This window comes from Centrocercus urophasianus, unplaced genomic scaffold (assembly GCF_019232065.1).
Source record: "Centrocercus urophasianus isolate 14NV4802_14NV808 unplaced genomic scaffold, USGS_Curo_1.0 seq_11, whole genome shotgun sequence".
NCBI classification, from domain to species: domain Eukaryota; kingdom Metazoa; phylum Chordata; class Aves; order Galliformes; family Phasianidae; genus Centrocercus; species Centrocercus urophasianus.
The window spans coordinates 64,195,576-64,221,176 of NW_024884253.1; positions in this window are offsets into that span (position 1 = coordinate 64,195,576).

Below are 25,601 nucleotides of genomic sequence, written 5' to 3' on the forward strand. Positions count from 1 at the left end.
GGTTTCTTGTTTATCTGTGAAAAATCTGCTATTTTTTTTAAAGAATAAATGGCAGTACTTTCTCCATGGTTCGTTTATTCCATATTTCAGAGTAAACAGAAATGTGCATTACTCCTTAATAGTTATTTCCTGGAGTTGTTTAATAAGTGTAGAGGGTAACATTGCATGATGATGTCTCATCCAATTCTGTGTGTGCTGGAAGCAAGATTTGAACAGAATAGTATTTGTTAAAGTGCTCGAAAATCCTTTTCCTGGCAGCCTCCTTCATTCTTTATCCATTCCCAAAGGTCGATCTGTGTAACAGCTCCTCAAGAACTGTGGTAGTTTCAGTGATTTAATACTCAAATGTTCAAGAATTAATTAAATCTATGGTGATTTTGCGGGAAAGGTAAAGCATAGAGGCTTCCTCTTTACTTCTTCATGGTCTTAGCAGTTTCTTAACTTGTTCCAATAAAGAAAGTAACTAGCATATCTGCAACACTCCTCATAGTTTTTATTAGGTACCATTTTGGTAAAGGCTTTTGAATAAATTATAAAATTATATCATGTCCTTGAGAGTTACTATACAATTTTCTTGTAGAATTTGTTTGTTGATATGGATAATGAGTACAGAAACATGTTAAATAATCCAAGAATCTCTCCAAATCTATATTTCAGTTTTGCAATACAGAGGGAAAGGAGAGTGAATGGAGATAGGAACACAGCTCAAAGCTTGGATATAAAACTATTGGTCCTCCCCTCTGCAGTCTGACTGGAGATATCTATTTTTCTGGCCTTTCTAAATAACCTGGCATTTCAATTTCTAAACACCTTGCTTTCACTGTCTTTCTCTTCCCATTTAGGGAATATGCTCTTTTGTTGCATTGACAAAATTTATTTCTTTAAGGTATTGGTAGCTAATTGGAATAGAATAATTTGACACATAGTATGTCTTTTATCAATAGAAACTATCCTCCTTTTTGCTTTTTTTTTTTTCAGTGAATATAATTTTGATTTCTTCCATGAACATTTTTGGGGATGCTGGTGGGAGTGGCGGGTTCATAGAGAGAACATAATGCCACTTCTACAAGGTGTTTCTTAGGCAGTGTTGTGGAATGTTATTATGAAGGAGCACAACATTTTATTTATTTATTTATTTATTTATTTATTTTTGTTTTTGTTTTTCCCCTGGAAGGAGTAAAGCATGATGCGAGGTTAAATATGCACGCATACAATGTCCATACTAAGACTTTACTGTTGTAGAGCATTTCCTCTGCAGGTTGATTAGTAGAACTGGAAATTAAAGTGAGTTTCTTTTCAAAGCCATATGTGTTTTGCACATAGCATTTTTACTGAAGCCACTGAAAGCCATGCTTTTCTATCCTTGATGTAGAGATTCTGAAGATTATATTTGATGAAAGATTTTGTACATAAATTTCAGAAACCACTTTTTATTGCATTCTCAGATTAGTCTTATTCCTGTATAGGTAACTGCATTAATTCTTAAATGTATTTAAACAAAAAAAAGGACCATACACTCACAAATTATTGTGTATGTTGTTTGACACATTTCATCCCTGTACAGAAACGTATCAACAATCGTAAATGATTTTCTGATACCTGTATTTACATTTAATGTTATTTTATTCCAAATAAGGTTTTAATAAACTAGGGTTAGGATGCTACTCAGAATGAACAGAGCACAATATTCTACTTCTGTGCTGTTTAGGAAGTGCTGACTGGGGAAGAGAGGTGGAGAATTGCAGTTTTGCAAAGTATCGTATGTTGTGGATACTTTGGTTTGTTTTACATTGGTATGAAATGCCAACAGTCTGGAATCTTTTGCAAAGGCAAATTGTCCATTTTGGCCCATCTATCTGATGGATATCCTGAGCACCAGATGCCTGGATATGCAGAAAGCTGGAGAGAAAGCTCAAGCTGCTCTATCAGCACAGTGAGTAGCCAAAGAACAGACCAGCAGCAAATCAAGCTGCCAACAAAAAGATAAGGCATCTGGCCAGGGGGAGAAATTTGGAAACTGTCAGGAAGCTGGGAGCTGGGTAGCAGGCAGGCTGGTCAGGAGCAAGATATTCTCTTAGCCAACTGGCCAGGATCCCTGCTAGTCAGCTTGATAGCTGGCTGGATGATCACTTGTCATCGCAGTATAAGTTCTGAGGCCATCTTTGCAGTTCATGAAAATTAGAGAAAAAGATGGTCTTATTTCAGGTTATCTGCTTTGTTGTTTAGAATGAATATAATTCAGGCACATAACTATGACTGTGAATAAACTTCTTTTTCTTGTAGAACTGGACAACTATAAATACATTTCAAATAAGATAATTCATTTTGTAGATCTAACTGCCTTATGGGTGTTAAATGCAACCACAGATAATGGCTTAAAATTACCTTTCTTTCCAAGTATTTTCAGCTTATAGATTCTGAATATGGGCTAAATGTAAACTTGGAAACTGTCATGAAAAAAGAGAACAGAATCTTTCTTGAAACTTGATGAAATATTTCTGTATTTCTATTCTTCTTTAGACAATTCTACTTTCTGCAAATATTTATATCAGATCACTTTTGCAATATTTGCAAGAGATAGCATTTTTCATGTTAGACTAAAGAATAGAGTGGTGAGAAAAAACAACTTCATAAGATCTAAAATAAAATCAGTAAGCCTCAAAGGTAAATGAAATTTTTAAATCCACTGCGCAATATTATTCAGGATAAACATTAGTAGACTGGTCAGCAGTCCATCTTAAGCTGCTTGACTATTTGTGAAGCATGTTACCCAAAAAGCTGCAACCTCAGCTGAAACAAAATCACACACACTTCATATCTGCAAAATGCTTTTGGTATTACTTGCAAATTCATTTAAGATTTTGTGTAGAATATTAGATTTAAACTCAACCTTGTGCTTAGAGGCCACAGCTACTTCTACCTAGATCACTCTGCAGGATCATTCTGCATTCACACAGGAAAGGATACAATGAAGCAGCTGGTGATCTATTTCAAGAATACAAATCAAATGTTAGAGTTCTTGCAATTTTCATCACTCTGCATCCTGCTCTATGGCCAATGCTTAAGGTTTAAGAACACTTATGATTAAGAATAACTGCTTTCCTTTGTCCCTGCTGCACACATGTAAGGATATATGGTGTTGAAGGCTGTGCACACAGGCAGTCCTCATTTTAACTCTCCACATGTTGTCTTTAACATACGAACAATCTGAAGGACAGATAGGTGTCAGATGTAGGTGTCAGACACTCCAGATTGTAGCTTTACTACAGTGATAATATGAGCCTCTAGGGTTCATGTCATTGTGGTATTTATCATCTACTTGCTGGCAAATTAATTCTTGTGTTCAATTTTATTATGTTGATGTGTAAATTTACTAATGGGTTTTCTTGCAGCCTGTTTGCACTAGTCATTTTGTATTTTCATCACATGAAAGATGAAGAAAAAAAAAAAGAAATTTAATCCAGTTGAAATCTGGAGCCCAGCTAAGCAGGTCATTCATCTGCAGATGACAGTTCAAAATAGGTCTGCTGCTCCAGCATGATGATCTTTGTGTCCAGTTTGGTAGATACAAGAGTCTGACTGAAACCATCTGCCAGAATGATTGACGTGAGTAGTTTCTTAGGGCAGGAAAATATTGTAACTTCCTTTATCTCTGCCAGAGTCTTGGAAAGTCAGCATGCTTGCTGCCAAGAGAGACAGAGCTGAAGGAGCAGTAAACACTTATGACCAGCAAGGATGACACATCCCAGATACACCTTCGGCATGCAAGAGCAGCAGATAGGAAGAGGGGCTGTCTTACCAGGGCTCTCATTTTTTACTCAGGAACAGCATCTTTTGCTTTTGTTCGTTTCCTTTTCTCACTGATCTTCTTTTTATGGTAGTTATATTCTGCTTTGACACTTCTGAATAAAAATTTTGATATGAATTTGATAATGACAAAAAATGATGATTGATCCATGAATAACTGTTAGATGGTTGAGTTACAATGTCAGTCATACAGTTGAGCTAGGCTTTATTCATGTGACTCCATTAAGAAAAATGACCAGCGTGGATTATGAATTTGTAGGTTGATAATGGCAGTAATGTAACAATTGAGAAATTAAGAAACATGGTCTCTTTATCATACATAGACTAATGTATTAAGACATAGTTAATACTATTGCAGGCAGAGGCATGGCCTGAAGAATGTTCTTTTAAGTCTTGGAAAACCTTTGAATCATCTTTCTGATTGGGAGAAGATTGTTAACTAAACTATAAGCAATTTGTAGCTTATTTGATTAAAGAATGCAGTCATTAACCTTCAATTGTAATATATTAGTCTTCTGTTTTGCTATTAACATAAAAGACACAGAGGTTTTAGTTACTAAGAAGTGTCACAACAATACTGAACAAATTGTAGGATGTCTTAAATCACGATTTTAGATTTATTTCGAATAAATAAGAAATTGAAGTAAGTAAATGAATAATCATGCAATCCAGGACAGAAAATGTGAAATCCAGAACAATCGAGGCATGTTTCACAAGCTGTCTCTGACCCTTTGGAAAGAATAGTTCTGTCAATGTAGAAATTTCCAACCAGGGCATCCTGCTTGTTCAGAATTAGATGTGTTATATATCAGAAATAAGTATTTAGTATTTATTTCTTGTTCTAAATTTAGAAAAAATAAACATCAACAACAAAAAAAGACCCAGAGATTAAATGGACATCACTCTAGGGTAGCACCCAGAGAAGTGCCCTGGAAATTTTCCAGAAACAAGACAAATATGCTTCTCAAATACGAGGCTTTTTTGCTGTCATTTAGTTTTTATGCACTACTATCTGTACAATTTCTAAACTTCAAATTAAGCTCCTTTTTCAGCTGAAATACAGTATTTCTAAAAACAGTTACCAGATTTATGTTAATTGAAGTAAGATTCAGAATTATAATTCTGTTTTTATTGTTAAAATTCTTCAACTTTTTTACATGTTTAGTTTTATGACGCAATTAAACATTGGCTATGAAGCTTACTGTCATTCTGTATAATGTTTTTGTTGTTTTAAAACAAGCTTATAATTAGTGTGTGAAGTAAAAATTATGTGTAGACAAGCAACAAAACAGTACCTATAAATCTGAAAGTGTTTATCATCTCCAAGCATATCTGTATTATGTCTCTAGTTAGATGCATTGTTTATAGAATATATTGAACACAATAATTCATATATTATCCAGAATAGCACAATATCTGGAGTTATGAGAATATATATATACACACACACACACAACACAAATTTCCAAAGATTTCAAGTCTGTTTTTTTGTTTTTTTTTTTTTTTTTAAAGAAACGATTATTTTGATTTGTGTGTTTTTATGTATTAAATGGAAAATAACTTACATTTTTACCTTAGTATGTAAATACTTGATGACTGAAATAACTTACAAAGTCAAGTTTCAGTATTTCTATCTTGTCAAGCAATGCTGGGCTCAGGCTGCAACCTGTTCCGTATATTTCTGATATCCTTTTGGTTACCTGTTTTTATTTTTCTTGGAGCTAGTAAAGACTTTTAAAGCTGTATCCTGACTTTGCCAAAGCAGTCAAAATCTATGGGAGAAATGGCTTGTAGACTTACGTGCAGATTTATGGAAGACTTAATTCTGTTTCCCTTCATGTGTAGCAGAAACATTAATGGTAGCTTTCACATTTCTTGGGTTACAGCTTCAAATTATCCTTTTCTTGTGTATGCAGTTTCTCAGTGTGACAACAATTAACACAGGAACCCTCACGGTTCCACTGAAATTCATATGGCTTAGTGTGAGGCCCTGCTACATATGACTTCCTGCAGACCTGTTTTCCATTCTTCCAAGTATTCACTGACTTCAGTTCCATCACATTTTTTCATCTATTGCATTCACAGATTGTCACCTCATAAAGTTATCGATCTCTCCCGTGCTACAAATTCACTCAACACTGCCATTCCCGCCATAAATGATTTCCATGGGGGAATCATGAATCTGTTCCTTTGAACTTAATCGACTTTTAAATTGAGTTGAAAGAAAGAATAAAATTCCATTTCAATTCTGTTTGTTTTGGTGGTTCTAAGCTAAAAGAAAAAAGAAAAGAAAAAAAAAAAGCTTCTGTCTTCAAAACAGGCAGATATGATTCTGAATATAGATAGACCATATTGTCAAGGAGAGGATATATTTTATAATTTCTTCCTCTTAATGTTTCTATGTCCTTATCTGTTCAAAGATACAAATTGTTTAGGAAGTTAGCTAGCATCTTTGTTGAATTTTGAAGGACTGCTTTTCAGGTCTCTTCAGAAGACCATGCTGTGTGTCTGAAGTCCTACAGAGGCATGATTAATTTCCCTCTTCAACGTAGTGGGATTTCTAAATGCAACAGTGTTCTCTCGTGCTTTCCTAAAGTGAGAAGCCAGAACACTGCAAAGGTTAAGTGAGCTGGCCTTCAGGGCATAGCAGGAAGCTTTACAGTCTATATTTGTCTGTCAACTTCAGTGTAAAATATTCCTGCTCCTTGCTTTTGTGAGCTTTTCATTCTTTGAAGTTTAAAAAAAACTGTTTATACTTCAGGCACGGATATTGCATGTGTTAATATGAAAGATGGGCACCTAAAGTGGCTGCTGGATCGGCTGAGGTGGTGTTGATTATATACTCTGCCAGCATCAGACAGTGCAATTGTAAGATCCCTACTCTAGGTTTCTAGTCATTTTGGCTATCAGCCACATCCAGCTTGGTTGTACAAAGCACCATCTGGTGATTACTTTAGCAGCCCTGAAGTTGAGACATTTGCTTTGCATAAAAAGGACTATAAACATCTATCTGTTTCACAAACTGCACTTCAGTTTTTGTGGAGATAGCACATTCAGTTGTGGCAATCAATTATGGTGGCAAAATTATATATATGTAACAGTACTACACTGGGAAGTTAAAACATCTCCTTCTTTTTCACCATTTCATTTTACAGCCTTTACTATTTCTGTAGAAAGAATGCTTGAAAGAACACGTTCTGCACTACACTGTGGAAGTGGCAGTAGCTTCCACAACAGTGTCAAAACGCACCCAACCATCCTTTGGAACATTTATTGATAAGCTTCACTGGGGTTTAAACCTGAGGTTTTTTTCAGTAGTATTTGCAAGTCTGTAGGTTGTGATTGGAGTGATCAGTCACCAGTTACCACTTCAGTTTGCAGAAATAGATGCCATGAGTGTTTTGGAAGATACTTAGAAGTCTGCAAACTGAAAAAAAGGTGTAAAACGTTGCTTCATATATGCAACTCCATTACATGAGGAGAAACCCATAAATATCTAAGTACAGATACTCAGATCTATTTCACGGACAGAAATGAACAAGGATTGCCCTATTCTGAATGCTACAACCCATTCCAAGATGGCTTACATATCCTAGGTGGTACCTATAAACAGAAATGTAATCAATACATTAATTCTAGTATTACGTAATTCCAGTATTATGATAATTCAGTCAGGAGAGATACAATAAAGTGCTGTACTCTTTTAATCTTGACCGTTATCTATTGAGTTGATTGGCAGACAATAAATACAGACACAAAACTAAAAATAAATTGAGATGAGTCAGAATAAACAACAGCAATAACTGTAATATGAGCTGCAAGTAGTCAAAGTAACATCTATAACATCATGGAGTTGTGAGGATTACTGTCCATGGCAATGAAAAAAAAGAAAGTTAATTGTTTTTACTGTTCCTTCTCATGCTTATTGTGACAGAGAAAAAATGATAATATCAGCAAAAGTTATCTGAGTGCTTATTTTTCATTATTTATGTCTTATTATCTGCAGTGTCTGATCAGGTAGTGAGACTGTTTATGACAAAATGATCTTGCAGCTTAAGCATTCTAAGTTTAAATCCCACAGAAGTAATACACTTCTGAAATGACATTGAACAAGACTTCAGTTGGTCCTGGTTCAAAAACTTCTTTTGACATTTAATGTGCATCTCTTCCAACTTGCATCCACTTTCCTATCTTAGAATGTAGGGAAGAAGGGAAACTTCCTGGGGCTCCCAGGATGTGGACAGAAGTCACCAAGTGGAAGCAGCTCATTCCAGGGCTTAAAAGCAGTGAGACTGGAAGTAAAGCACAAAATGAGGAGAATCTCCTGCCTTTCTTTGTTCTACCAGACTTTTTGAAGAAGGATGGTTCATATCTCAGCAATTACTTCTTCTAGGTTTTTCTTTTTTTTCCAGTGGCAGCAGTTCCAGAGAACTGCTGATGAATCAAAATCTTCCTAGATGCTCTTAGTAATGCAATCTGTTGTTTATGTTTAAAATTATTTTGTCTAATTAGCACCTACTCGCTTAGACTTTTGTCTTATTTTGTGGGTTTTGATGAGTCATGTATGTTCAGCTTTTGCTTTCATCATCCTTCTAGACTTTTTTTTTTTTCCTAAAAGGAAAGCTGAGAACATGTTTAAAACCTGCTGAAAATTTCTATTTCCTTTTAAAATCACATAACTGTTTTCCGATACAGATTGAATTTAAAATATTAATTAAAATGTCCTTTAATTTTGGAACAGAACAAAATCAGATTTGAACAGAGAAAGCTTATTAGTATAATTAATCAACAAACATTAATAGTTTATTCATGGTCAACTAATTAGTAGCTTCATTGTAGTCAATAAAAGACAAAGACTGATAAGGAGTGTCTTTCTAAGGCAAAATGACAAGAACCAATTCACTTTTGCTATAGAAGATTGCCTGAAGTAGGGCAAAAAAGACAGAAGTTCTCTATTTTCCAATTTTATAATTCAGCCGAATCATTACTGTAATATGTTGAGATAAAAATTCATGTACTGTTCCTTGATAGAAGACGTATCAGACAGAGACAGATGTTATAAAACCAGGAAAATGTTTTTCATTGGAATAACATAACTTTGGTTTTGTTAATAGTGCTTTCTGTTGCTTTTTCTGGTTGTTTTATTTATTTAGTTAATTAGTTAGTTAGTTACTGCTTTTATTCTAGATTATACATCAGAGTTGTAACGAAACTGGTGGAACAAAGTGGCTTCCATACCTAGCGATTGAGCAGAGCCTACTACAGTGGTGTGTCATTTCTATTGCAGAGATGAGATTATGTCTAGAGGCCAATTGCAGGGAATGTTTCCCATTTGCACAGGTAATGTGTTTAGTGGCCAAGCTCAACATGTCTCTTTTATTATCTTCGCGAGTCTCATAAGATTCCAGCAACACAAAGTTTTGTTGCAAAAGCTGTAACTTGTTTGAGCTGGGGGGTAATGGTCTTTGTAGTCATGTACCAACTCAAACTAGTGCTGCCTATGGATGGGTGCTCCTCCTCTGATGTTTCAATTCAAGGCTAAGTAGGCTAATCTGCCTTTAATTTGTGTGACTTACTTGGTTTTAGACCAAAAGAGAACAGAAAAGGAAGCTTATCTCATTACTGTTGCTCTTGTCTGTGAGGGCGTTATGTCAAATGAGAGTTGAGCTTAGTGCCTACAATTCTTTCCTGTAGGTGATTGTTTTTGTCTGACCTGGAACCGTAGAGGGAGAATGTTACTGGTTGCTGGACATGCAGTTTAAGTATTATCATATGTATATTGGCATGATCATTCTCTGAGATGAGGGATATTTACTATCATTAAAAATACAATAACTGTAAGGGCCAAACTGCATGGGTTTTTAGTTGAGCATGCTAGTGAAAGGCTGAACAGCTGTGTCTCTAGTGAAATATGCTGAAAGCTGTCATACGGTGTTAAAGCCAGTGTTATTTCATTTCTTTTAATAGCAGTTGTGGTCTATAAGTATTATCTCAGTAAAAAAGTTCTCATTACTCAGTATAATTAGTTATTGGTCATAAGTTTTATCATAAAATAGCACTTGAAAAGCTCTGGAATAAAGATATTATTGACTGTTGCTAGGCAACTTACTAATAAATTCAAATGACCAATGAAAGCAAGAAAGGAATTATAAAGCACGTTTAGAAAATGAGAGTAAGAAGAATAATGATGAAGTGTTATGACTATCAAATCTGATAGGATTTTCTGAGAGATGGACTCAGTCACAATAGGGGGAAATCAACGAAAGTTAAGAATGTAATTTTTAATTCAGATCAGTGCAAATATTTGATTCCTTGATATTTAGTTGATAATGCTACCACTACTTGATCTCTTTGAGAATTTTCTGGAATTTTCTTTCCCTGTTTTTGTGAGGTGCAATTTTAAAAGATTTGGAAAACAAAAAGATGAGATTAGTTTTATAATCCAGAAAATGTCTCAGATGTTATTGATTATAATGCCTTTAAAGAGATATGATATCAGGACACATTCATCCTAGCTTTTTTAAAAATAGATGAGAATAAGAAAAGCAGAATGTGTTGCAGTGTTCATCATGAACAGCCATGTGCAAAACCACAGTTGCTATATAAAACATCATACTATGGAAGATGTAATACTATTATCTTTTTAGATATAATTATAGTCAGAAAACTTTCATTTATACATAAGATAGTATTAAATGAAAGCTTTCAGTAAAGTTAGACAATACATACTCTTGATCTTTATAGAACAAACATGAAGTTTTTACATTATTACAGGATCACATGGGTTATCTGTATCAGGGCAAAATCTAAGTATTATCTCTAGCTTTGTTTCTGTGGATATACATACTCTTGTATAATCAATAGATATCAAGATGTTATAATCACAACATAATCAAGAGAGCTAGGCAAAGTAGACAATGATAACAGAAAGAGAATAAGTAGAAGAGCTTACCCTTCAGCTGAGCTCACCACAAAACACCAAGAGAGGTGATCTCCAGAAGAGATCCTTCCCCTCTGGTAGCCAGCTCTTAAATAGGTCTAGGAGAATTGCCTTCACCTGTGCTCCTCTGGCTGACTCATGGCTCGCCTCAGGTGGTCAATCAGAGGTTCAGGCTGTGACTCAGCTGTTCCCATACAACTCTTAATCAGCATTTTTGGTGTGTTACGTTCTTTCCAGAATTAGAAACCTTGTGATGCAATTACCTATATTCTGTGTCTAATATTCATTCCAAAACTCTTCCAAAACTCTGACAAGCTGTTTGGATTTTATTTATGTCAACATGCATGGCATGGTTTATGCCTGGACTTGATATATGAGTTCATATGTAGACTGCAAAACACTTTGAAATTTAATCACCAATAAGTGGGGAGAAAACTCCAGAAAGACAAGAGCAGGATGCTTGTATATGCATTCCTACTGAGAAGGCGTATCATGCTTCATTCCTTTTAAGGTCCTGAAGTCTTCTTAAGTCTTCTTTTGCAATTCTATATACTTTACATTTTTCCTGCAAATCTTTCAGTCTCTTCTGCAAACAGCTTTTTCTTTAACATGCGTGTCTAGTACTGCAGTTAAATAACAACAGTCAGACAGAAAGGTAGACAAACAGTACTTTGTCTTTTGAACTCAAGTATGTTTTTTTTTCCTTTTGAGTCTTTTGAGCACTTGTATTCTGACCCTACTGTTTGGTGTCTTGGCCCTGTTCTTGGAAAAAGTGAATTTCATCAAATCCCTGTGAAGCAATAAGAAGAATCTTGTTTTACTCCTTTCACTGCCTTTTTGCTACTCCTTCTGAGTGTTGTCCTTGTACATTCATATATTGATAGATTTTAGCTGACTTCCTAATAGTAGTACCATATGCCCGTGCTTACGAACATGAAAGTACCATTTCCCTCTTATCTTAGTGAAAAGAAGCTTATAGAGAGCACATAGGAAATGGTCCTTGATGTAGTATCGTAAATTCAAATATCAGACCAGAATATGTCATGTATGTGTTTTGAAAGTCTGCAGTCAAGATCTAAATGTCATATGTCATAATTCACTGGAATGCAGCTTTCTCCCCTCACTTCCCTTCTCCCATGAAGTTGAGGTAAATCTTATAAAAAATGAAGTGTGTAAAAATCAGTAACGCAGTCAAATGTCAATGCATTATGTGGAAAAAGAGAACAGCCCCATGAGATGCTTATAAGTAAGTTAAAATAAGAACACTGTGTGATTTTAACAAAAATGGTTATTTGTAATGCCTGAGATCTGTGAAAATTGCAGTGGGAAGTAGTACTGTTCCAAATTGTGTCATATTTCATTCAGAATGTGCTGTTAATTATAGCACCACCTGTTAGAATGCACTTACTCGTGTCAGCATTACAAATGAACAAGTTTTTATTTAAATGAATTCCTTCATGGCTGAAAATTATGATTGTATTTTAATGTATTTTTTACATAAATATTTTGCTATTATTTTTTCATGAAACAAAATATGCATTTTTATTGGAACTCACTACATTAAGGGCTAGAAGGGCACTTTGGAACTGACTATTCAGTATTGTGTCTTCTAATTCAAATAATCCTACATATAACTTCTGGTTAGATCTACTAGAAAATATTTTAAATGACATAAATAATTCACCTGAAGTGTAATCCAAGTTAAATTACTCAAAAATCCAAAATACAATTATTTCATTTAAGATGTTACTCTTGCCTCTGGTCTGAACCTGCCTATGTTCAACCACTGGACCACTAGAGTTTATTTGCTTGCCTGCTTGTAGGTTATTTGTTTACTATTATTATTAACATTTTTGTTATTTTTTCAACTTTGTTAGCCATAATATGTGTGTGGGCTCCAATATCTCTGCAAAAGCTTAGCCTTCTGTTAAGCACATATGATTGCATCTGTCCAATGGCACATCAGAGGGATTTTCTGGAAGATCATTTGAGGGGATAATTGCTTCACCTATATGCTATTGCCAAACAATTTGTCACTTTGTGGAATTTACACTCCAGATTTATCAGATGTGGCCCCGGTGAAGGACCGGTGAAGGACTTAGCCTCTGGGTATACTTACTTATTTCAAAACAGAGGCACTTATCTCTCAAGAGGCCATCAAGTCTCACACTGTAACTCAGTAAATACACGGGTCAGAAATTGTTGATTAATTTGGTCTTAACTTAGATGAGAGTATTTTTGCAGTTAAGCCGAAATTTTAGGGAAAAATCCTGCCTGGATCTTAAAAAATTTGAGATAAGGCAAAGACATTTGGTTGTGTAGTTTGAGAATTTCAGGAGTGTCATCTTTTGATCAAACAATTAACTCAGCTCATGGGCTTTCCCTGAATACCCTTTCACTTGTACTTCTTTTGAGATAAGTTAATCTAGTGACTCTGTTGGTATCATTATGCTCTTGACTTCCATTGCAGTGCTGGGTTTGATTTTTGGTGTATTGTATAGCTGTGGAGTAGAGCGTCTTATAGACGCATGACTCCTCTCAGGCAGGTGTGGTAAGTCTAACATTTTTGGCATGCATTCACCTTGCCGGCTCAGTTAGAATGGTCTGGCACCAAGCCAAAAAGGTAACCCTGTTCCTTGGATTCCCTTGCATGTGATCTAAAGAAGGCGGTCACAGCACATCCCTTCCTACTACTAACAAAGCTATGTTTCTGACCTTGCTGGAAAACTTGGATAGCACTAATCTAATAAAACACTCCATGTACATAATAAATAGTTGAGATTGAGCTAGTCTTCACCAGTATACTCTGTCTGAAAGAAAGAGAATGGGTTTTTGGGCCAGGACATTCCTATAATAATGTTGTATCTTCATTTCATCTTCCATTGATAGTTCTTTTAATAGTTAATAATGACTTTATAATGAAGTTTTGTTTTGTTTTGTTTTAATTCTACTGGTTATCACAGTTATTGTTTCACCTTGTACCTTTTTCTGACACTTTTAAAAAACACATAAGTACCCAGATCCTCCTCTGATAAGTAATATTTAAGTCTTCTGGGACGTTTGAAGGGGCTTTCTGCCTTAAGTGATTCAATGTATAAAAATAATTATTATTTACCTTTCTTTTTCTCACATACAACGTACTTTTTATATTGTGGAAACTATTAATAACATTTGAACACTGGTTTTTGAACAAAACAACATATATGGATTAGCTCTTACCCACTGTTCTGATTGTGGTGTTAAAAATCCTGTTTCCCACATTATTGTACTTGTATCTGTGTTCTGTGCCTTGTCAGATACAAAATATATTTTTAGATTTACAGATTTCCAGCAACCAGTTTTCCTGTTCACAAATGCAGCCTGACTTCCTTGTTTGTAGATGAATGGCTTCTATTTCATGTGACTTCATAATTAAAACAGGAAAAAAAAAAGTCATACATTTTGTAAAAGACTTCTGAAAACTCCCACATTTAGTTAAGATTATGTATTACTGATACCACTTTATTATCATTTCTGTATAATTCTGTGTTATATTTTTCACAAACTGAATGGTCGTATTAAGGTATGGCTACATAAAAAAATCATCAACACTGAACAGTGGACCATACCAATTCTTTTAAGTCTGAATTGAAATATTGACCCATTATCATGCTGGGAAATGAATTAAGAAACTGCTACAGAAAATCCACACAAAATAATGTGTTTTAATAAGATGTTCTATTGCTTGTAACTCTCAGCATCTAGAGATATTTTGACAGCATTTACAGTGCTATAACTGTAAATTACAGCAAAATGCATGTTGAGGAATTTTATTTAATTTCTATTAATTATTTCTGTGGGAAAATTCTTATATTAATGACATACAAAAGGCAAAGTAAAATTGTTTCTCATGTTGGACAAGATAATGGCAAAGTATCTGAAGTTAAAGGAGTGTTGCGTATATTAATATAAAAAGATATCCCTAACTCTAGCCATTATCCAAGCATCTTTTCAAGAGATGAGAGAATGTTTTACTTTGATTGCAGTATTCAGCTATATTACACTTTAAGTCTAGCAAGTTTCTAGACCTAAGTATAAAGGTTTAGTTCTGGAAGGGACCCCAAGATGTCAAATAGTTCTTAATCCTCCTCCAACAAAAAAACTACCTTTCTGGAAATCCTCTGAAAAGATTCTGATCATATCAATTCTTAAAACAGATATCAAAAAAGAGTGTAATAATATGCTGTGTACAACATACAAGGAGTACCTTATTGCTGCCTAGTCTGTTTCTCTCTGTATCTCACATATAAAAAGACAACGTAGTAAGTAACTACAAGGGTAGTGTGCTACAGGCAGTAAAAAGTCTGCAGAGGAACATCTAGGTAAGAACTACATAAGTGTGTCATAATCTAACCAGTTTTCTACTTTTATGAATATGAAAGGGCCATGAAGGAGGGCCAGAGATTCAAATATTGAAGTATTTAATCCTTTATTTCTTATAGAAAAAATAATTTTCTTTACTAGTCACATTCTCTACCAGAATATTTTCATGTGGATCATGTGGATGTAGATTTTTTTTTTTCTAAAATGTTCTAGTTACACATTTTTGAGAATTTCTTCTTTATAAAGCCGATGAGAAATGAAAAATTTTAAGGAGAAAATATTCTTTGTAGTGTAGCTGTTCGGCTTCTATTTAAATAGCCATGTTTCAATTTCAGTTGTCATTTTAATAATGGATGTCTTAAAAAATAATTTTTCAAAGCAGCTGAAATGAAAGCCAGGGACACATATCCTAAATTTTATAATCTGTATACTATATCCTTAAACTGAGTCATGATGTGACAAAATTTCCCATATTAAAAAAAATATACCTGTATTTGTGCAGCACTGCTGGGCAACTCTGTGATCTCAGGATAAGTCCCTTCCCTTCCTTTCTCCCCCTTTCCCTCCTCCTCTCCCCTTGTAATCGTCTTCCCCCCTCTCTTTGTCCTGCCAAGAAAGCCCATTCCAATGATTGACCACCCTCATGGCTTGCTCGACTTCTGGTGCAATATAACTTGCTCACATAGACCCCCAAACCCCATAGAGCAGATTCCCTGATATCATTGTTAACTAGGTCCCTGAAGAACTATGCTTTTGCTCTCTTAAAATTCAGGGTGGATGAACTGATCTTTTTTCTCTTTGTAGCACAAATTTTGAACTCAATTTGATCACCATGGCCAAGACAGCTGCTTGTCATATCACTCACAAGGCCTTCTCTATTCTCAGACAACAGATACAGGAGGGCACCGTTTCTAGTTATCTCTCTCAAAATTTGGGATTGAAATTTATCTTAAACATTTCTTTTTTTTATATTTCCCAGAGTCACTTCTCATGACTGTATAATATTCATAGTTTATGTCTGAGAAGTTGAAGTCTCCCATAAGGATGAGGGCAACTGATACATAAACTTTTCCAAGCTGTTTATAGAATAACTCATCTGTGCTATTGTTCTGGGTGAGCAGTTGATAGTAGACTCCCTTGGCAACATCTGCTTTGATATCCATCTCTTTAATCCTCACCCAAAGGCTGTCTGCTACACCAACATTAACAGCAAGGGTTGTACAGTCTAATCCCTTCCTTATGTATAGCACAACACTTCTTCCCCTCCTGCCCTGCCTATTCTTCCCAACAACTGATAAGCCTCCAGTCCAGCACTCATTGGTGGAACTCATCCACCAAGTCTCAGTAACACAAATGATGTCATAATTGAGAAAGGACCAAAGCTTCAGGTTTGTCCTGTTTATTCCCCATACTGCTTACATTTAAAATAAACATTTCAGATATGCTCCCTGGGGAGGCACAGACTTTCCAGTTAGCCTTGACATCTTCAAATGTAGAGATACAAAGTTCCTAATGGTATCCTCCCTCCCTTAAAATTACTTGTGTGGTACTTCAGCTAACCTGCTGCTGTATGTAGTTAGCTCTTGCCTAGAGTTAAATACTCATTCTACATTAGAGTATTTTTCTGCTTTATGTAGTGTATTCTAAATATAGTCTACATGTACTCTGATTTTTTCACTATTTAAAAAGGATTTGAAGCTTTTATATACTTTCACAACACAAAACGTACTTTTAATATGAATATTTTTCATCAAGACATATTTGTTTTTATATATTTTTTTTTCCCCCATATAAAACAAGGATGCTTTACAGGAAGTTATCCCCTGCATTGTTTCCTACATTTAATGTTAAAAATGCATTGTTCACTTTTTTTTTTCCTTCTAATTAGAATGCCATTTCTTCTAATTAGAATGCACAATATTCCTCAGCAATAAGAGACTTTTGTTTTCTTACCCTACATATAGACTGTGAAAACTAGGGTAAATATACTAAGTCATAATGCTTCTTCAAAATATTTTTCCTCCAGTGGCTCACTTAAGATTATTTTTACTACTAGTTGCCTACAATTAGTTTATATATTATATTTCCATTGCTTTTCCAATAGTTATTTAAAAGCATTGATAGTAGAGCCCATCAAATTTTCTTTTTAAATGACTTCTCCTTTACAGCTTCTCCTTAATTAGAGATGTTTATGCAATAAAAAATCTGCAATTATTTTTTTTTTTTGTTAATAAAGATATGTCTAGTAGTACTTATATCCATATCATTTATTACATATGAGAACAAACATACCAAAAGATGGAGCATAGCAAGAGGACAGAAACTAGTCGATTCGTAGCAGTAGAATATGATCAGTGTGTAAAAGCATATGTTAAAAGGGAATAGGTTGGTGCCATTTCTAACAGGAGATGTAGGAGTTCACAGTATGTTGATTTCCCAAACAATTAAAACTCCTCTTCACACCTCAGATTTACCATACAACTTGAAAGCCATGTCTTTATTAATCTTTTGTGAGCAGGTGACCCTCATCGTGTCTGATTATCACCTTTATTTTCAACTTTGATATATGCATTATTCCACTAATTACTAGATATGTTTTGAACTATGACTGTATGAAGGTGTATGAGGATTGAGGAGTTTTTTCCTAGGCTTTTTTAAGACACTCAGTCTTTCTCATCTTCTTTTCTAGTGGAGAACATACGGCTTCAAAAATTCCTCTGGACTGAAGTCAACATGTGAATAATACTATGTATGATCTTGCTAAGTGTTACTCAGGTGCTTAAAGGCACTGAGCCTCAGTGTGGCAACAGATGTGTTTGAAATAAGATGTGTGAAAAGCTTTCACAGCTTTAAAGTCATCAGCTATGATATAACACTGAAACCAAAGGAGAAAAGAAGGTGAGATTTGTGTTCTCTTTTCTTAATTGCAAGGAAGAACAAAACAATCTTCTCTTCATTAGTAACTATAGAAAGAGCAATTCCACTGTTGGTCTCCCTGCATGTCTTTGCATGGTGCATCTCAATCATTACCCTGTTATGTACTAATAAATCATGAACATTGTTCATTCTGGTAATATGTGCTTTGTCAACTCGTTTTAGAGTAACATTTACAAAATAAATAAATAAATAAATGAAAATACTAATAGTGTTTGTTTGGAATTGGCTGTTTAATGCTTGGAAGGCCTTCATAACCATAAAAAATCACAGTGATATTTACAAAGGAGGGTTTATGGAAGGTGATCACGTAAGATAATTTTTATGCAGGGAAATACTGAAAGAAGTTTATAAAAAGGAGCAACAGACTGTAATATGTAATTCTCTTAAGCAATAATAAATTGCCCATATAGAGTTAACGGTCTCCAGATATTTCTTTTAAAAGACTTGAAAAGAACTAATTAATGTTGCACATTTCAAGCTAAGCAAATTGCAATGATAAATGGGATTACTGGAAGCTATCAGTGCAATTCATAACTGAAGGAAAGGAGCAAAACATCACTCAGAATGTTAAGGAATGCATTTAGGCAAAACATTTGGAAGTACTTAATTATATCTGCAAAGGACAGTTAAATGCGGTCTGGTGCTTTGCATTAGTAGCAATATTAAATCTTCAGAAGGTTGCTTAAGAGTAAAGTAAGTAGACCATTTGTTGTCTGATTTGACATGCAAAAAAAATTTTATTGTTAAATTGAGCATATATCTGAAAAACAGTTTCTTAACAATTAAAAAGTTTGAATTAAAAACAGCTAAGACAGCTGAATTTGAGCCAGAGTGGCTGGAATACAATGCAGATGACCTGGGAGATGTTGGTCACTGCTTGGCTGAATATGAGCCATCAGTGTGCCCAGGTGGACAAGGAGGCCAATGGCATCCTGGCTTGTATTGGAAATAGTGTATCCAGCAAGGATGCTGCTTCCACCTGGAAGGTGATGTTTGGTCTCCTCATATGGGAGCTCAGGAATAAGGTAGAATATATCTGAAGGAAAGCTCACTATAGAGCTACATTCCCTTTGTCTTCTTTCAGTTTATTTCTTTCTTGGAAATACTGTGACTATAGTATTGTCAGACATCACAAGTTTATATTAGTTACTCAGAAGGTATGCTGTCAAATACATAGGTCAAAACCACTGAGTTGTGCCTCTTCAACATTCTAAATGAATAAATGTTCACCTGAAAATAATGCCAATTTCAAATTTTGTTTGCACATTTTACATCTCAAATACATAGGTATGTGTATTCCATAGCTATCTCCTGCTTATTAATGATGTGAATGGAATATTATGAAATGATAAAAAAGCAAACAAATGCCACTAGTAAGGTTGTTACCCATTTCTCTTGAAATCCAGAACTCATCTATAATTTTTTCTGTTGTGCTACCAAGCAAGTTGAACAGTTACAAGGCAATGTTTTAAAATCTACTATTTAAATCTCCATAGTTTTCACAGTAAAAGAAGTTTCAACGTCTTTTAGCAAGTATCTAACATACCTCCTGTTTGTTTAATTGACCACATGGATAGCATTACCATTTTTAGTGTTACTGTCAGGACAAAATATTGATAAATAAGTGATGAAGTCTTGCTCAACATAATACATAAATATGTTTCTATTTAATTTTAGTTCTGCTTCATGGAAACTATTGTGACCTGTGCACATATTGTATTTTATTTAAAATAAAAGGGAAGCTAATTGAAAAATAGGGATATCTCAAAAGTACAGCTGGTGAAACAGTATTTTGGAACTAAAAAGTATTTTAGAGAGTAACAAATATTTAAAGAAATCAGAGTACACAAATGGAGGAAACTTATTTAATTAGTTGAGAACGTTTGACTTAAACAGTTCTGGGAGGAAAAATCTTCTATATTTCTTATCTATGTATGTGTAATTTATTGCTGTTCTCACCTCAAAGATGACATCCACAGGAGAATTTCTTTAGGCAAATGATTAAAGTTATGGAAAAATTGACATTTTCTTATTGTAATACTGAGTCTCATGAAGAGTTTGAATGAGATTTAGCAATTCAAAAACGAGAAGGAAACATCTTTGCTTTCACCATTTTTTTCAAAGATGTTTGTTTTTCTGACTGAGTTTATTGTGAATTGTCCTTCTTTGTGCTTACTGTGTCATACTTTATATGCCACGTAAGTGTATGTTAATGCTATGATCTACGTTTTTAGGACTCTTTTATACCTCTTTGATACTGCTTTCATCTTAGATCAGCAGTCTCTTAACAAGATGTGTGCAGTCTTAGAGAAGAGGGTTATGCTTCAGTATTTCAGTTCTGCTATATATTGAACAGCTGACCTGGAACACAAAAAATGTCCACTTTTTTTTTCCCCTTCCCCCTCCAGGTTATTTTTAAGCCTGCCCAATTCATCCATACTAGTTTGCAGTATGATAGTCCAGTTTGTTGCATGTGAGGAGGGGAAACAATGGTGCCTCATAGCATTCCTTTATCTGGTTTTGGAAACATGTATTTCAGGAACTTTGAAGCCCTACCCATACCACTCTCATAATGTTCTGCTTTATAGTAAACCATGTAATAAGTTCACCAGGAAGCAGATTTTTCAGACTATGAATCAGGACTGGTGATTAGAGAATCCACAGACAGCTACAGAGATAGAGAAAGGACTCTGCATTGTATCTGTGATGGTGCTTCTTCCTACAATAAATAGATAAGTAAATAAATAAATAAATAAATTTATTCTGCTAAAATAGCTGAAGTTACAATATTCTTCTTGCTAGAAACATAGTGACTGTAGCCTGAGAAAAGAGGAACATCCCTCATTTTTGCTGGAAGTTGCAGGTTTAGAGAAGGGTAAGAATAAAGGCTGTTCAAAATGTAAAATCTTCGCTATCCAGACTTCCGAATGTTAGAGGTTCTATCTTTGGATCAATCTAAACAAAAAATGAGGTTATTCTTGTATTCAATTTGCTAAGAGTTTTTCTTAAAAATGAGTGGGGAAAAATTGCAAGTTTTCTAGCATGTGGTCCTTCAGTTATGATGGAAGTTTACACAAAAAGCTGTGCAAACAATGATTTGGCCACTTCTGGGAAACAGAATGATGTATCAGATACATAAAGTTGGTGGTTACAAGCTGCTTTAGCTGTATCAAGGTGATCAAAAGAAGACAACTTGTCTGCACTGTTAGAATCTTGAAGAGTTTCTGTAAGCATTACTAGTCCTCAAAATTGTTTGTTTTTTTTTTTCCTTTAAGATTATGAATCTTAATTTCCAAGGCAATTTTGGAAGTTATATTTAAATTAAATTAAATATCTAAATTAAATTAAATATTTGGGTATCCTCTACCAATGTAAGAAGAAGTAGGATCTTTGTAGACAAATGCAACTGCAGTCTTAGTGTACCAAAACTTCTGTGTTGATCAGTCCTGCCCAAAATGACACTGTAACGTTTATCTTATGATAAATGTTTTGTTTTAGTTTACTGTAATGTTTGCTCTAACGATTTAGCTTTTCTCCACCCCTCATACTTTGGAGTATTTAGAAATTTGCAGGGATTTTTTTTTGGCTTTTGAGAAAGACTCATGAAAAAATAAATGTGTAAACCTTCAAGGACTTTTGGCATAAGCTGCAAAGACCAGATAACCAGGGTTTTTTCCTGAGGCTATATAAGTAGGTTTGTCAAAAAAAATGATGCAGCGTAACTACTGCTACAGTAGATATTATGGTAATTAGAACACTTCAATGAGAACTGTTAATGTATTTTATTGGGTCCACAGAGTGTTAAATGCACACTGATAATTATTTATTAAAAATATGTGTTTGTTTTCTGACTCAGTATAGGGCTCCCTGGACTTATTTGGAACCAGAGAAAAATGGATGGCAGAGGTTAACTTTTTATTTCAATCCATTTAATGCAAACAGATGGGAGTCAGGTTGGTTATTTATTTTAATGATGTAGTAGTTGGCTAATTTGTCCCATAGTTGCTCATTCTCTTAACTTTCAGTCATGGTTTGAAGAACCTGTAAAGGTATTCCCTTTGTGCAATAAAGAGTACAGTAAGCAGTAGTTTGGCCAACCAAACTTGTAGCAGTTGTAGCTACTACTAATGGAGAATTCATTCTCTCCTGCAGTCACATTTATAGAGCTGGAGATTAGCTGTCTGCTTTGTCTAATTAGTATTATAATTCACAGTCATTCAGCATAGTAGTGTTTCAGCTTCTCCTTCTAAAATTGTAGAAAAACACACATAATTATAATGGGCTGAAAGGTTTATGTTTTGACAATTATATTTTGTAGTGCCTAACTAACAATGATTATTACCTCACAAGAGATCATTTATTTGGGAAGAAATATTAAGTTGAATATTTTTCCATATGGGTAAGAAAACTTTGAAATTCATCCTTTCATCCAAAGCCTCAACCTGATGTTTCATCTGGCCCTCCTTTGTTGGACTCCTTTTTCTTTCCCTTTATTATATTTTTGTCCTCTCCAATCATCCAGGTAAAGATCACACAGTTATTTTTTCTTCTTTCAGCCTTCCTTCCCCTTGCTTCTTTCTGCTCTCCATGTACTTTACTGTTCAAGCTCAACCTGCTGCTTCACAGTCCATGAGATTGCACCAAACTCTATCTCCAATGTAAAAGATACTCTACTCTTCCTGTTCTCTATTTATATTCAATTTTGGCACCTGTTATTCTATTTCTTCATTGAATATATGATGTATTTTTTCTAGTGCGGGTCCTATTGTATTTTATGGTGACATACTTGATTCCAGCCTGATTTTGAAAAAATATGGAAATGTTTCTTATTCTGCATTATGTTCCAATACACTATCTGGTCTCTATGCAGAATTTTCCTTTTTTTTTTTTGTATTCATCATTTGAGTTTTAACCCTCTATAGCAAAAAGTCCTCTTATCTTGAGTCCACTTGTTCAGCATGTATGTTTTAAGTATTCTATAAATGAATATTTATATAAGTAAGCATGAGGCTTATCTTTCCAGGATGAAATCAGTATTGCCAAAGGTTGTACACAGGAGGTAAAGTATGGAAATATACAAATGTTTTCTTGAGCTGGAAAGTATAAAACATCTAAGATCTTGTTCTTGTTGCCTATGACAAGGATTTCAGAATACTGTTGGAGAATTCTTTGTGTTTTATTGTTGCTGTTTTTCTTCAGATAATTATCATCTCAAAAATGACTCAGAATGAAATGGAGATGGAAAAATGAAAACTGAGTAAAGAGCAAGATCAAGATATGAATAGAATATAGAATTTATTTTTATAACTTGAAAATCCTGTTTAGTTTTCTGTTTGATAAATATTCCTTTTCCTGTGCAGGACACATCAGAACATAAATATTTCCAAGTTCACAACAAACGTGACACATATTTCTGTTGGCATTTTAGACTCGAGGTAATTAACATTTTTATAGGCGCAATAATTAACATTTTATGAGCTCGATTTCCTCATCCCGTGAACCTACTTTAGCTCACTCCATACTGGATCATGTAAGTGGGTTACAAAATGCTAATGTTCAATTTGGTTTTAAGGACCAAATAAACTTCATAAATGCTGTTGAATTGCAGTATTAACACAGAACTCCATTTGAAGGAAAATAAGTGGCAGAAAGCCCTCAGTGCCAGTCCAAGATGCTAAACTAACGCTGAATAATAATTATTTCTATAAATGTTATTCTGTTTGCTGTTATGCTGGCTAATATTGTCTTAGTGATATGACAGTCTCTCAGCTATCTGTACCTGTGTGTTTTTTATATTTGGATTGTAAGCAAATAGGGCAGGCCTCTGTGGTGACACTCCTAGCAAAATGGGATCTGGAATAAGTTGCTGAAGTGCAACCCCAGTTCGAATTTTACATAATAAATGACCCATCAGATCATCTGAGGTGATGTCTAGAGAAGCTATGTGTTTTAATGCCATGCCTAAGTTAGTTGCTCTCCACAGCCCTCCAAAGTCTTACCTTTTTTAGCTGCACTAGCACTTTAGAAAACTGCAGACACCAGGACCCAGATTTCCAGCAATGGCAAGTGCCTATTAGTGCCTTTACAGACACAGCACCCCTTATTATACAGAAAATACAGCAAAATATGTATCTCATATTTGGTTCTGTTTTTTCAGTGTCTGCTCTTTGCTAGTGTTTTACTATGCCCCATTGATTTCAAAAGGACAGTTTTTCAGAAGAGAAACCAAATATTCTTTAATAATAGAACAAACTTTAAAAGAACAACCATTCTACTATTAAAGAATGATGCTTAATGGATAATCAAAACGAAAGATCCATTATCCTATCTCAAAATGTAGGATAGATAAGACATTGTTATCTCTAAGTGCAACCAAACTATATTGTTAATGTTTTGATCATCCAAATAGCATATTCTTTAACATTTCATGCTAATGGCTATTTCCTTGTAAATATTATTTATCTGTACGGTATTCTTGTGCCAGCTTCCTGGACCTTTTTTGACTTTTGATGAGTGCACTCAATTTGTGTGTTGTGCAATATATCTTTCCTTTTCATACTTCAGAGAAGTATCTCACTAAGGAAAAGTCCCATATTTAACATTTGTCATTTTAAAAATATTTTAAATCAAGTTAAACTCTTGCATAATGAAACCAAAATATATCTGTTAAAAGTTTATCTACTCAAGATTTAAGTCCGCCCTTTCATCTTTTGTGGAAAACTTAGAGCAATGCTGGAATTTTACTCAGCTACATTGCTCAGCAGCAAACATCTGCAATCTGTTTTACCTGTCTCCTGATACCGTTTGAAGCAGCAGGAAGCCTCTGTCAGTAGAATAATTTAGTCTGTGACACAGTGGAAAACACTGTTTTATCCACCGGAAAGATCACATAGAATGGAGCCTTATATCATTTAATGTCCTGAGGTTTAAGTTACTTTCTTGGCTCCAGCTGGCTAGGACAAATATCCTCTTTTAAAGTTCTGTTTCTGAAGAAGATCCAAGAGGATCAGATGGCACAGAAATGAAAAGCAAACACAATGTATGACTTTGTTACTAGTTGAAATGTTATGGATTCAAAATCAACACAGTCTCTGCAGCATTATTTCATATGCAAACTTCAGATAATTTGTTGGCTTATAAAATATTTAAAAAATAGTAAGATTGATGATGCTACTTCTGGAACTTGCTGTTTCTCAGATATTAGCAAGCATTTGAAAATTTCAAAACCCAAGATATTTGACCTACATCATTCAAGCTTTAATATTATCTTAAAATGTGACTTTTTAATCATACAACTTTGGTAAACATTATAACACTGGAAGTAAATATATCCATATCAATAAATGTGAAACAGTTTTAGAAAAATTAAACTTGTTGCACAATAAAGAGAAAATAATGTAACCCTACCCCCCTCACACAAAAGGTTCAAAGAAGTAAAGATGAAAAGGTACCTTTTTTCTGGTGGTCTAATGTGGTGTAATGAATTTCCTAGATGGATATTTTCAGTTTAGAATAACAATCTTGATGTTTATCTGACTTTACTTTTCAGAAAGTA